Source organism: Neolamprologus multifasciatus, chromosome 5 (genome assembly GCF_963576455.1).
Source record: "Neolamprologus multifasciatus chromosome 5, fNeoMul1.2, whole genome shotgun sequence".
In the NCBI taxonomy this organism is placed as follows: Eukaryota; Metazoa; Chordata; class Actinopteri; order Cichliformes; family Cichlidae; genus Neolamprologus; species Neolamprologus multifasciatus.
Window position 1 is genome coordinate 14,322,914 of NC_140443.1, and position 13,381 is coordinate 14,336,294.

The 13,381-nt window shown below is 38.0% G+C and overlaps 1 protein-coding gene across 4 annotated transcripts in view; it reads right to left on the reverse strand.

Moving 5' to 3' along the window:
* Positions 1–13,381, reverse strand: part of mtss1 (MTSS I-BAR domain containing 1) — an 80,430-nt gene that overhangs the window by 32,910 nt on the left and 34,139 nt on the right. The window lies entirely within an intron of this gene.

A 13,381-nucleotide genomic window follows, 5' to 3' on the forward strand; every position in this document is an offset into this window, starting at 1 on the left:
GTTTTTTTAAGGGTCCAACACTGCTGATCAAAAAAAAAAAAACAAGAGGAGAAGAACAATCTTCCTTTCAGGACATGTTTCCTGCACCAAGGAATTCATTTCTTTTTTTTTTTAAATCCACATAATAACAAAAAGCTTCAACCAGACCTGACGGAAAATGAATTAAAATAACACAGAACAACATATTTTTTACAGTTTTTAATAAAACAGTAAAGATATCTTCACCCAAGCATTTATGATTTATTTTTAATCTGAGAAATAGCACTTTGTGTGAGAAGCACAGTCAGTGGCTTTACTTGCCTGGGACTGATCATTGTTACGGATGGAGTCCACTCCCACGCTTAAGTTTCCTGTCCGAGTCAGGAAAAACCCATCTTAGCTAACTAGCTAGTCCAGCTCTGTGGTTTTCAAACATTTTTGTGCAGAGGCTGATCATTAAGGAAAACAAGGATTTGCCAGCAATGCAAAAAATCTGTGTGTTCATCAAGACGCACACCTGTTGCTATGCATGCTCTTAGCAGGAATTAAATAAATTGACATGTAATCCACATTATTAGAGAGATTTGGTTGGATTTTGTTGGTATTTGCTGACTGTATATTTGTGAAAGACATCAAAGGAGCTGCTGAAAGACCAGACATAAGACAGTCAACACCTCTGTCAGTTTTAAAAGGAGCTCTTATCACTGCGATTTTACCCAGATGACTATCATCAATGTGGCGACTCTTTTTTAATTTATTTTTTTAAAGCTTTTTACTGCTGCTGTTGAAAATCCAGTGAAGGAAATCTAGATCATAACCTAGCTCATTATGAGCAGATGACAGGATATCCGTCAGGTTTGTGTATAACACACCACCTTAAACTTTACATACTTCAAAACAACGTAAGGGCTCCAAAAACCTAAAGGTTTCTGAGCTCGGCAGATCTAAACGATATCTCTACATGGAACTAAACAAAATTTCCACATCATGATTTTGAGTGTCTGGCAACCCTTGCAGCAGCAATTTATGTCTGATTGTTCAGATTTATATTAACATACGTAGTGAAGACATAGAAGGACTTTGACAAGAGGCATCAAGTGTATTTATGTTTCGAATTTGAATTTGCTCACTAAGTTGCAGTCATGACAACAGACAAAAACTAATCAATGAAAATTATCAACAAAATCGAACATGATGTCATAAAAAAAGCTAAATGAAGTTTTAAAAAAAAAGTCTAGTAAAGAGCTTGAAACATACTAATGCTAAATAAAATAAAAATGGTAAATAGAGTAAAATTGTAGTAGATATCAGTCTTGAAAAAAAAATTCTGAGATGAGTAAATGAGTTGTTGCCCGTAGCCTGCATGATCTGTAAAACACAAAAACAGGAGCTGAACTGAAGCTCTTGAACATTGTAGCAGTTTGTGTGAGGTTGTTGCTTCATTAAAGGCTATTTGGAAATCAATCGGATTAAAATCTTATGACGAGTGGTGTAATGTATGTTGAAATAATAGGTGTGTGTCTCATTTTGTTAATAAATTATGTAAGAAAGACACCACCTCCTTTAATAACCAGTTTGGGTTTATATGATGTTACAATGTTAGCTTCATGTTGAAACACCCACAAAAGCATGACAAATGCAAACACGGCCAAGACACATTTAAACACACTGACTAATACACATTTGATAATGAGCTTGTGTGCACATCGGGAGGTTATCTTTATATCATTTATAAAAGGTATTCCCCATTTTGCTCCCACTTTAAAGAACAATGATCTGAGTGGGTGAGAGCCCAGAGCTGTGATTTTTTCATGTTATGAATCGAGACATCATATATGAACACAACCATTACAATCTCCAAACCCAAAATAGAGAGAAGTGTTTGCATCTGTTAGTTTGATTGTATATTTAGGCTTGATGTAACACTATGTTTGCAGTAGGGATAAATACCAGAATAAATACCAATAGATGCCAAAATACTGAAAAGGCAGTGGTACTTGTTTTTCTTTGTTACCATAGTACCAAATGTACTGAGGTGACAGTTCTTCTAGAAATGAAACAGGCAGCGTACAGCTACAAGTGTTGTAGTCCAACTTTACTTGAAGAAAAATAAAAAGATACCCCACAAGAACAGTAAAAAGTACACGTGGAAAATGGTGATTGGTGCAGCTGCCACGACAGCTCTGCTGCGACACACTGATAAAATTGATAAGGAAGGTTGAGCTGGCTAGGGAAGTAATTTGCATTTGAGGGGGAATGATCAAAAGGGTGAAACTGATTTGCAAAAGGAAATATGCAAATTATGTTATCGTGTATTTTGGATCAAGGGAGGAAATACTTACAATTTAGCAAAGCACCTAAAAGACCGACATCCAATATATATGTTTTCCTGAAAACATGTTATCATTTTGTTTGAGACAGCTGGCACTGCCGCTGTGAAATCAACTCTGCTCCATAGGCTAAATGTTTGCAATGCCAAGTATTAAATGCTTATGATAATGTAATGCAACTATAATATTAGCAATCTTCAGGACAACTATCCTAACATTTCCATTAAAGCCTCTCCAACAAAATGTAATTAAAGATCGGCCACTGTGTCTATGTTTTAAAACAAGCTTTTAATAAAGGAGTTTTGTATGTGGGATGATCACTTTGTTTTGGTATCAAGTTGAGTGTCATGATTGAGAATCATGTAATTCTAGTGGAATTGATACTGACTACAAAATTTCTGGTGTTGAGACATCCCTAGTTTGGAGAGACATTTTTTTTATTTCACCGGGATTGTTTTCGTCAGTAAAATGGTGAGGTCTGTGGGGACGCCACGGTGAGCCAATTTACACACAAAAACCAGACTAAAAGAGTTAGAACTATAGGCCTAAAAAATAAAAAAAAAGCGAGGGGAAAAAAAACCCCCACACAATTCAGGCAAGTTTTATGATTTAGTAACATTTTAGCTGATCAGCTGAAATTAATTCAGTAGCCTAATGGTCACTAATTACAGTAGGCCTATTCATTCAAGGTTAAAAAACAAACAAACAACAAGGCTCTCCTGCTGATATAGCTTCCTTTCCTTTCCATTGTAAAGTAAGTAGGAAATAAAGTTCTCAGTGTGTGTCCATCTCTCTGTGGTTACACATTTTGCTTTTAGGCCACCCAGGACGCAGTATGAAAGATGGATAGCACTGCCATTAGTGCAGTTTGATGGCATCTCTTGTCCAACTCTGGCAGCTATTTGTGTATTTCAGCAGGGATGACAGAATGACTAGACAATGAAGAAGCTTACGTAACCTTAGGACCTCTTCAGAACATTTTCATAACACTATATAAAACGCGTGAACATAACACATCAAGTCAGTGTAACACAGCACCAGTTTCTGTACCAAGTGTTTCTTAGTACAGAATTTACAGCATAGCAGCCTGTGTGACAGGGAAAAAAAGCCCCTGGTGAACTCATGTTTAAGAAACCAGCTTGGGATGATATGAGTGTTGTGGTATCCTGTTCAAAGCTGCCATTAAGAGATGAGTTCACTGCGGTCATGCAGGGACAGACATGGTCAACAACAACACTGTGAAAGGCTATGATGACTAAATCTTGCTCAGCTGCCACCATGAGGCTAAAAACCACAGCAGCATGAGATGTTAATACAATCATGACAGGTACCATTCTTTACTGTTTACACCAAATTGTGATGCTGTCATCTAAATGATACAGCAAAAATGTATACAGAGATGCTTATATGCAGATGTTTGTATTATTAAAATGAATATCTAAGGTTTATCCAGGTTGCACTGTGTTGAGCCTATTGATATCTATCATACATGCCCAGTTTTTTTACAGTCTGTATTGTTTCTTAAGACTTTCTGTAACTTTATTATGGAGAGATAGGTCGATATCTATAGATAGATATACATGTCAGATATGTGAAGCCTAAAAGTGAGTACGCATTCAATTCCTTGTGGATGAGCAGTTTCTGAAAAAGACACACATGCTGTTTCAACTACCTTTCCCAATGCTACACTTGATCTCCAGCAGTAGTCTCGACCATGTCTACATTCTTTAAACCAGTGAGATTCTGCCACGTGACTAGCCGATTAGGTATTTGCTATGAAGAGCAGTTGGGCATAAAGTGGTTGGTGGGTGTATGGGACCTTTATTCAGATTTGTTCCACATTTCGGAGGTCACATAAATGTTGAGGCAGAAGAACTAGAGGGGGGACAGAAATGCCTCTTCATTTCAACAGTGAGTCCTCTGTCGTCCTCTGCTCATCATAAAGGTTTCTTTGTGTGACTCAGTGTGTCTGTGGACACAGCACTTCCTGTTAAACTGTTAATGTTTTAGCGTCTGAGACAAACAAACAGAACCGTTACTTCCACAGCCCATTTTCCTTTTGTTGTGTTTTGTTTTTGTGCAACAAAAATGACAACTTTTGACAAACCAATCCTGTTAATTCATTCAAATTTAAAAAAACAAACAAACCCAAAGGCAGTTACATTCCTAAACTGGTTACGATCCTAAGCACCAGAGGTATGTGGAAGTTGTTTTGGTTTTTTTTAGATTGATCTGGTCGGTCGATCATCCTTTTCCATCCACCTACTTTCTTAACTGTTTATTCAATTAACTTAAGATCCCTGGGTCTATCTTATTTCTCAAAGAACAAGAGGCTGGGTATACCCTGGATAAGTCAGCAATATGTTATATGACCCAGAGTCAGACATACAACAATTTACATTCTGACCAACAGGATTCATCAATAAACCGGACCTAACATGTATGTCTGGAACCTGGAGTACTCAGTGAAAACTGGATATAAATTCATTTGAAGAACTGAAAAGTGCCTTTCCAAGCTATTTGCAGCAGCTGATTAGAAGTCTAAAAGATATAAATGGCACAAAGTCATCAAGGCTAAAATTAGGTTAATTATGATGCAAGTGAACGTACGTAGCTGTTGTCTCAAGGTCCTTTGTTTTCTTTTGATAAGACATTTAACTGGCATTTTTGGCACACCAATTCTATTTACACTGACTAATACTACCCAACTGCAATTTTTTAAATATAAAGCAGGCCTCAAGCAGGTCTGCATCGGCTGCATATCCAAAAACAAAACAGACACTACTATGGAACCATTAATTCTACTTATGAAAGACAGGAGTTTGCAATGGTGTTGAGGAGCAAGATTGTCCTTTCTCTTTTAAAACCAATATGGAGGTGCTTTCAATGTTTTTCAGGCCTCTAGCAAAGGTCTTTTGATGATTTGTGACTGTGTGGGTATGTTCTGTGATTTCAGCTCTCCTACTTTGACACTGAATCGAACAATTAGTGACATCCACTTTACTCAGCTCTAGTGTGATGAAAGTGATATAGCAGATTTTCAGCAAAGAGACTGAGCTGTGTGAGCTCACACTGACTCATTTTGTGTCGTTTGAATATCTAAATCAGAGACCTGCACAGGGAGGAAGCAGGAAGGCTCACATAGGCCGCAAAGCTGACTCATAACTGACACGCTTAAAACAAAAGGACAATTACACTGGCAGATCAGGTGTGTCTGCTCATCCACTCACAGAGCAATTTAAGAGTAAAACTGAACTGACTATCACATTAACACTCACTCCTTAACACTCAATCTATCGTCCATCATTTCATCTGCTTCTATAGATCCTCTTTCTTTCTCTCTTATCCATCCTCAGTGCCCCCCTCCTCCAGACTTCTGTTATCCCCTTTACTTCCTTTCAACCTCCTCTGGTTGTAACTAAACAATGAGCCCAACACGTGCAGCAACATGGTGGACAGCACGTGTAACATTCATAAACATGTACTCTCAGGTATGAAGTTTAGGTTCATTTCATGGGTGGGGCAAGGTGTGTTTATTTCCCTATTGCACTTCCAGTTCTCAGCTCAGGTATCAATTAAATCTTAAATGTTACAGTCATATCATCATTATCTTAATACAGCTAAAGCAGATGTTCCAAATAGGCCTAAAAAATATTTTTTAAGTCTTTAAATACGTTTTAAATCTCTATTTAAAATTCTAAGACATAACGATGGCTAATGAGCTTACAGTAGACAGAACTGAGGGACCAGCCCAGACAGTGTTCATTTTCTAAGATTTTCTGGGCTCTTTTAGATAACTTTAGTTTCATGTCATGGTTCAAGTTAAGCTCAAATAACCCTTGCTGTATAAACCAGATCATTCAAAAACTTCACACAGGTTTGAATGTCTTGAACATGTTTTAAACATGTCATACATACCTACACAGAATGAAATAGGTCATAGTTGAGTACATTCACATAAAGAAAAATAATTACCTTTTCATCAAAATTAAATGGTAATAACCAAGCCATTAAAACAGCTGCGGTCAATGACGCTTCTATCATGAGCTAATTGATAAAGATTTTTCAATATCTGTTCAATCAGTGCAGTTCAAGTTCTACATTTTTGCCATTCTCTGTCCAACATCCAAAGTATTTCCAAAGAAGAGTTTAATCATTCTCTCTTCAACTATACATACTTGTATACAGAGCTTTGATCAATTAACCACCAGCCTAGCATGCATGTCTTTGGGCAATGGGAAGAAGCCATAGTACTTGTGGGGAGCCCACATAGCTACAGGGAAAACATGCCAACTCCACAAAGAAATGCCTCACCTGGGGTTCGAACCAGGAGACGTCTTGGTGTGAGGTGACCGTGCTAACTACTGTACTACCATGATGCATATACAGTGCACTTATTGGTACTATTAACTGTTAAATATTTTTCAAGTGAATGTTCATTTCTTTTGAAATATTAATTTATAAAATTTGATTTATATATTTTTGTTATTGTTGACAGCCCTAACTGTAGCATAGGTAAAAAAGGACAGCTTGAGCCAGATGTTAAAGTGGAAACATTCTGTCATTTAGATATGGATCACTTTAAGGTAACGTTCCTCACAGCATCGTTCAGACGTTCCCATATTTACCAGTTTTATTTATTTATTTTGTTTTCTTTTTACATTTCCATTTGGCAGTTTCAGGTCTCCAAAGTTTAAAGCAACAATGTAGATAGCTTTCATTTTGTTTTCCAAATAACCCAGTGCTTCCATCATTTCCTAGAAGTTACAGTTATGACACCCTCCCACTATTTTGCCTCCATATAAGACAACAATCAAAGACCTTTAACCCTAACACATGGTGTGAACATTTATTTAATAAGACATGAATCACACCATGTGCGATTCAGCCATTGAATCACACATGGTGTGAAAAGGCTGTGGAAAGGTTGGGGTTAGGCAATCAGTTTTCATGGATCATTTTAGCGTAAAGGTCAAATGCAATATATCAATAACAAATATGCCCACAGGGCTAGTGAAACAAAAGTGTGCAACCAGGTATTGAACAGTGTAGGCGGTTCTTGAGATTGTGTTCAGACATGTCTAACAGAGCTCCGTGTGGCGTGGAGTTGACTTCAGAGAAAAATGTAACCTGACAAGATCAGACAGACTCAGTGTGGGAGTGAGTTTGTTTTTGATTCTCACATTTTGTTGTGTTCTAAATTTGACATAATGCAGATTTAAAGCTCTGAAGCAGTTAAAAAATTGCATTTATGAATTTGAAGTCTTTTTTTTTTAAATACACCAAAAGGTCAGAAGTATTTGGTTACCAGTAAATCATGCTTGACCATGGGTATCATACAACGCTGTGTCTTTGTGAGGCCTGATATATGCCATTTGCGGTCCATTTCTAATATTTTTGCCAGGAGCATTTCTTTCTTAAATTAAATCCTGCTCTGTTGTTAACTTGTGATGTTCTTTGCTGAATTTTCTGGCACAGAAAGCCAACACACAGACGGCATATTCCTGCCATCTGTGTGCCAGCAGATTTGTGTGAAGCCATTAGCTGGAATGTGTATTACATCAGCTGACATAATAACATTAATACTGCCACTATTGTTTGAAAACACCACCCTAAATGTGGTTCTGTAACTTCCACTTTACAGAAGATCCTTAATGACCTCCAACACTGATTTCCACATCCTTTTGACGAAACACCGGCAGTTAAACTTCACATGCCCATAGACGAAGCAGGAATCGTATACAGAGGTTGTTTATTTTAGGCTTCAATCACACAAGCTTAGAGCCCATCAGCAACCCCCTGAAAACTATAGGTTGCTGAGGAAAAATGTTTACTGCTTGACTAGTTAGCAAGTAGTTGCTAGACACTCCTCGCTGTTGCTAGGTGAAATCAGTCACAAACAGGGTTCTGCAATAAAAATAAATAAATACATTTTTAAAAGCTCCTTCGTCACTAGCAGATTGCTAAGGTCACCTGTAGCTTACATGGAACACACTGACGTCTGCAAACACTCACCAACTGCTTGATGAGTGATAATGAAACCGTGAAAAACACAAACTGGAAACAAACTGGAAACAAACTGGAAACAAACTGGAAACAAACTGGAAACAAACTGGCGTTGTGGCCGACTGTGGCAATCTATTAGAGACCTAAACAATCACGAGGAGGAGGGGTACAGTACTTTATACCTATTTGCAACTTATGTCACTTTTAGCAACTACTCGCCAACTGGCTGGGGAATACCAATTTTTCCTTAGTAACCTGTGATCACCAAGGGATCACTGACCAGTCTCTGGGACTGACTTTGTTTCAACTATCAGAAGCCATAAATAATAACTGAAAAGAATATTTGATCAACTGCCCAGCCATACTTAAAGGACACACTCAAAAATTTTGATGGGAAACCACATCAGACAAATTAATACTCAAAGCATTGGCATCAAACTGTTTTGATCTTATTTTTGTCTAATTTAGGATTATTATTTAGGATTTTTTACCATAGACATAGACACAGTGTTCTAAAAATATTGAAATATAATTCACCAAAACAAGCTATATGTAAGTAAATAAGAATTACATGACTACAATCAGTCTTAAGTGGGGGAAAAAAAGGAAAAACAAAACTCCAGTCACTGATAATTTCCCTCCATTTTCCAAAGACGACGCCAGAGAAACAGAGTGAGGGCTGTTCGTCCTTCTCCTAAACCCAGATTTTCCAGCTTCACTCTCCTCCTCACTGCTCATAATGTGGCCCTTTCAGAAAAGCCTGTAAGTGTGTATGTGTGAATTAATTCCTGTCATTTTTTTATGCTCCTGAGTTGTTCCACCGAGACTAGCCGCCAGTGTTTTCTTTTCCTCCAAACCTACTGTGATTGTGGCCATCAGGAGAAGAAAAAAAACCCTATGTACCATGAGTTTACATAGTTGATCAGTTTAGACTCAAAGGCCTTTCAATTTCTGCATGCACTGTGGCTCATTTAACCTTTCCCCCTCTATTGATCCACTTGTTATTGATTAACTGACCAGCTGACCAGTCAATATAGAGAAAACTGCATGTTTACCTCTGCAATACTTGAGCAAGCAAACATGCAGAGAAAGCTGACCTTAGGAAACCTCTGGTGGAATTAGTCAGGACTCAGTAGGTCGTCTTGTGATCTCTGTGTGTGTAACTGTGTGTGTGCGCTTTGAAAGCCCCATGATGCTAAAGACGTCAACAGTTCCTTGGTTACTGAGGAAACCAGTCATGTGGAATCAAGAGATGAGGGGAACCTGCTTTGAAAATCAGCTGATTGTGATGAGATTCATTGAACTCTAGTGCTGTTCTTATTGTCACACTTTAAAATTAACATTAATAAATACTGGCATTCCTTTACTCATAGAAATTAGAAGAGGAAGACACTCAAAGACTTTAAATCAATGCAGGAATTCTTAAACAGCACACATAGTGGTGGAAGTATAATCTTATTTTCGAGCAGAGACAACAAAGTGCATGTATCTTGGCATTTTCTAAGAAAGCAATATATTAAATAATTCCCCTCCATTGTGTTTCATAGCATTCTGATCACTACAGGTCATTAAATTCATATTTTAAAAAATTACTGGCGGCTGTCAGTGGTTGGTTTATTAGTAGATGCATGTGTGACATCAATTTAAAAATCCTAGGAGACTTCCTTCTTGATTTATCATATTCGCCAAGATTTTCAGAAAACTTTACCTCGCCAGGTCACCAGGATTCAAACTCTTCTGAGATTTGTAGTAGATGCACCCAAGGTATCAATTTCAAAATCCTACGTTGCCTTGTTCTCAAGTTATTGCATTCGCAAATTTTGGCAGCCATGCTACCTGCCCACTGTCTTGTACTTCTCGTAATTCCAATGCGTTCCATTGCTTTCTTCAGATACAACTTTACTGTAATTTCCCCTGTCTACATTTGTTTTTGTGACTTTCTTTTCAGAAAGCAGCTCACGCCACTGTTGTACATTCTGGGTTAGTTATTCTGAAACTTATTTTTGGACTACTACTTCATCCAACTCATTTTAGCGTTACCTGAATGAGGATTCAGAAGATTAATATCAACTTCACTGAGACTGCTGTGTCCCCTTTTGACATTTCTTTTCCTAAATTTCTTTCCAAAATTAAGCGAGAAAGCGTTGGATTTTAGCTTGCGATTCATGTCTGCATGTCAGTATGTCTACTTGAAACAGTACAGAGCTTCTGTTTCTTTGAAATGGATGAAAATGGGGTTGTTGTAAAGCTACATGCAGTTTAGCAATACAAGAATCAATTTGTGCGCGCTATATTTAAAACATTTTCACCTCACTTTCACAGGTAATTCTGACAAGAAGGTGCAACATTATACACCAACTCAATTTAACCTTGTCGTTTTACCTTGCAAAAAGTGTGGCTTCATTTACCGTTGCCTCAGTTCCTTTTTAAGTTTGTGTCTCTATGGAATTTTACAAATTAGTGTATTTGCTGGTGGACAAATTTGTTGAGTGGGTCAAAGAGTGCAGTCAAAGGAGACAACATGAAACTATATTGACAAAGTATTTTGTTATTCTATAGGTTTTAAATTTGCACTAATAATTGATCCATCGCTTGTTTCTAGCAAAATGTTGGTTCAGAAAATGAATGGATGGAGCAGCAGTTAAAGCCATGAGAAAGAGGAGAGCCTTTATCACATGTGATTTAATTGGATAACCCACCCTATCCCCCCCACACACGCATCGGAAAAAGAGGTGACATTAGCTAGTCAGCAGCCATAGACAGTATCACCTCTTCCATTTAGGGATACTCTAACCGATCAGGTGTTGATTGCTTTAAACCAATGGCTCAATGCAATGAGTTCATAAGTGGCTTTAAAAGCTCCGACTTATTTTCTAAACCAGCTTCTTGTTGAGAATTATGGGGCCTTACATTAACACATTAACCCTGTGACAGACTGGCAACCTGTCCAGGACGTTCCCAAACGTTCACCCTGTGACACCTGGAATAGGCTCCAGCCCCCACAACTCTAAACTGGAGCGTATGAAAATGAATGCATGAATAGATATTAACACACCACCTTAAGGTCTGAAGTAGCTGCAGCTCAATAAGAAAAGATGCCTCATAGTTTTGTGGATTTAGCAATAATCTGCCAGTTTCAATTTTAAGCATGCCAAAGTGCTCAGTTTGGTAAGCAACAACAAAAGCAGATAAAGGAGGATGAAATGTCTGACAGGACAAAGATTTTCTGGCTTTGCTGATTTGTGAGGTCACCTATTAGAATATTTTTTAAAAACTGGATGTTTACTAAAGTGTGCCAATGCCTGTAATAGGAACCTATAACAAAAAAATCAACACGTGAGAATCGGCTGCCATCAATCAAATGGCATCCTAGGGCTGGGCGATATATCGAGTTTTTTAAAAATATCGATATATTTTTATACAAGATATAAGATGTGACAATATGGTTTATATTGATATAGTCTATGTTACGTTATAACTATACTTGTGGAGCCACAAGTTTGCCTCTCTTTCGTCCACTTTTGTCTTTACGCAACATTACTCGGCCTCGCCTCTCCTTCACTGAACACAACTCCCCCTCCTCCCCCATTGCTTCACCTGCAGGCAGCGACAAGATGGACACGGCAAATCTCCGTTAACGAGTTACTGCGCATCGCCCCGTGCGTGGGGCTGGACGGCGTCAACGTGTTAACGAGCTAACCACGCTAACGAGCTAACCACGCTAACGTCATGTACGGCCTAAAATCCTTTCATTCTCTCAAAAGTTGACAGCGCGCCTTATGTATGAATTCTGGTTGTGTTTGATGACCGCGAACCGATTTTATGTGGAACACGGCGCTCAGCAATCTGTCAAAAATGTTTTAGTACCGAGCTACCGAGGAGCCTCGCGGAGTGATACGTACTGTGCTTCAACGTAATATTACCGTATTGTGTGTGTATAAGGACCATAAATGGCACCTGTTAAGAGACGTGGTTACAAAGAGGATTTCAAACTCAATGCTGTCAGTCACACAGTAGAAGTTGGGAACAGAGCAGCTGTGAAATCTGTCTTTGTTATTATGCTCAGCGTCTTTTAGTTTACATTTTGACTGCACAATTGTGAGCTTTTTGTTATGCACAAAAACAACAGTTTTATTTTATTTATGGAGCATTATTATTTAATAAATGCTCAGAATTTATTTTTGAGTTGTTTTTTTCATGTACATCTATGCTGTATGTTAATAAGTGCCCGTGTGACATCTGGGACACAGCTTTGACTAAGAACTCTCTTTTTGTTCTTACCTTGTGGCTTTATAAAAAAAAATATCGAGATATATATCTTATATCGCCATCCAGCTAAAAAATATCGAGATATGAATTTTGGGTCATATCGCCCAGCCCTATGGCATCCTATGGCATAAATGTGTCTTTATGACGTTTGGAGAGAGAGACAGTTTCATATTTTTTTTTAAGTTGCATATGTGGGAAGCAGACTTTAAATAAAGCTATACTGTCCAGTCAAAAAAAATAAATAAAAAATCTTCAATTACAACAGTTTACCTGTGTGGTTTTATTTTGCATGCCTTTTCTGGCTGTATTCAACGACTGATGTTACAGGTATTGACACAACACAAGGATGCTGTCAGTGTCTATGAAGCATGAAAGTGGATAACGAACAATTAAAGTCAGCTGTCACTGAAAGTTGTCCTGACACGTTTCCACATTGAGAAACAGCAACATGGGACACCAACTGATACCTGTCACTCATGTCTGTCTGTCTGTCTGTCTATCCTGGTAGAAAGAAAAAAAAAATTCAAATGCACAACTTCTCCGTTTCCCATACCACAAAACTATGACATCATGAGTATTACCAGGAAAAGCAAACAAAGTGCCTACACATAGACCCGCCAAACCAGTTCTGACATATATGTAGTCCCCTGCAGGCAATTCAAGGGGCTGAAAAGGAGAAAACAATTAAGGAATTTACAAGATGCCAGGACTTGCAAGTGTTAAAAGTGAATATGTGTAGGAGTGTGTGTTAAATGCATAAGAGAGGTCACTGTTGGCCCTGCTTAAAGTCAGCGGTT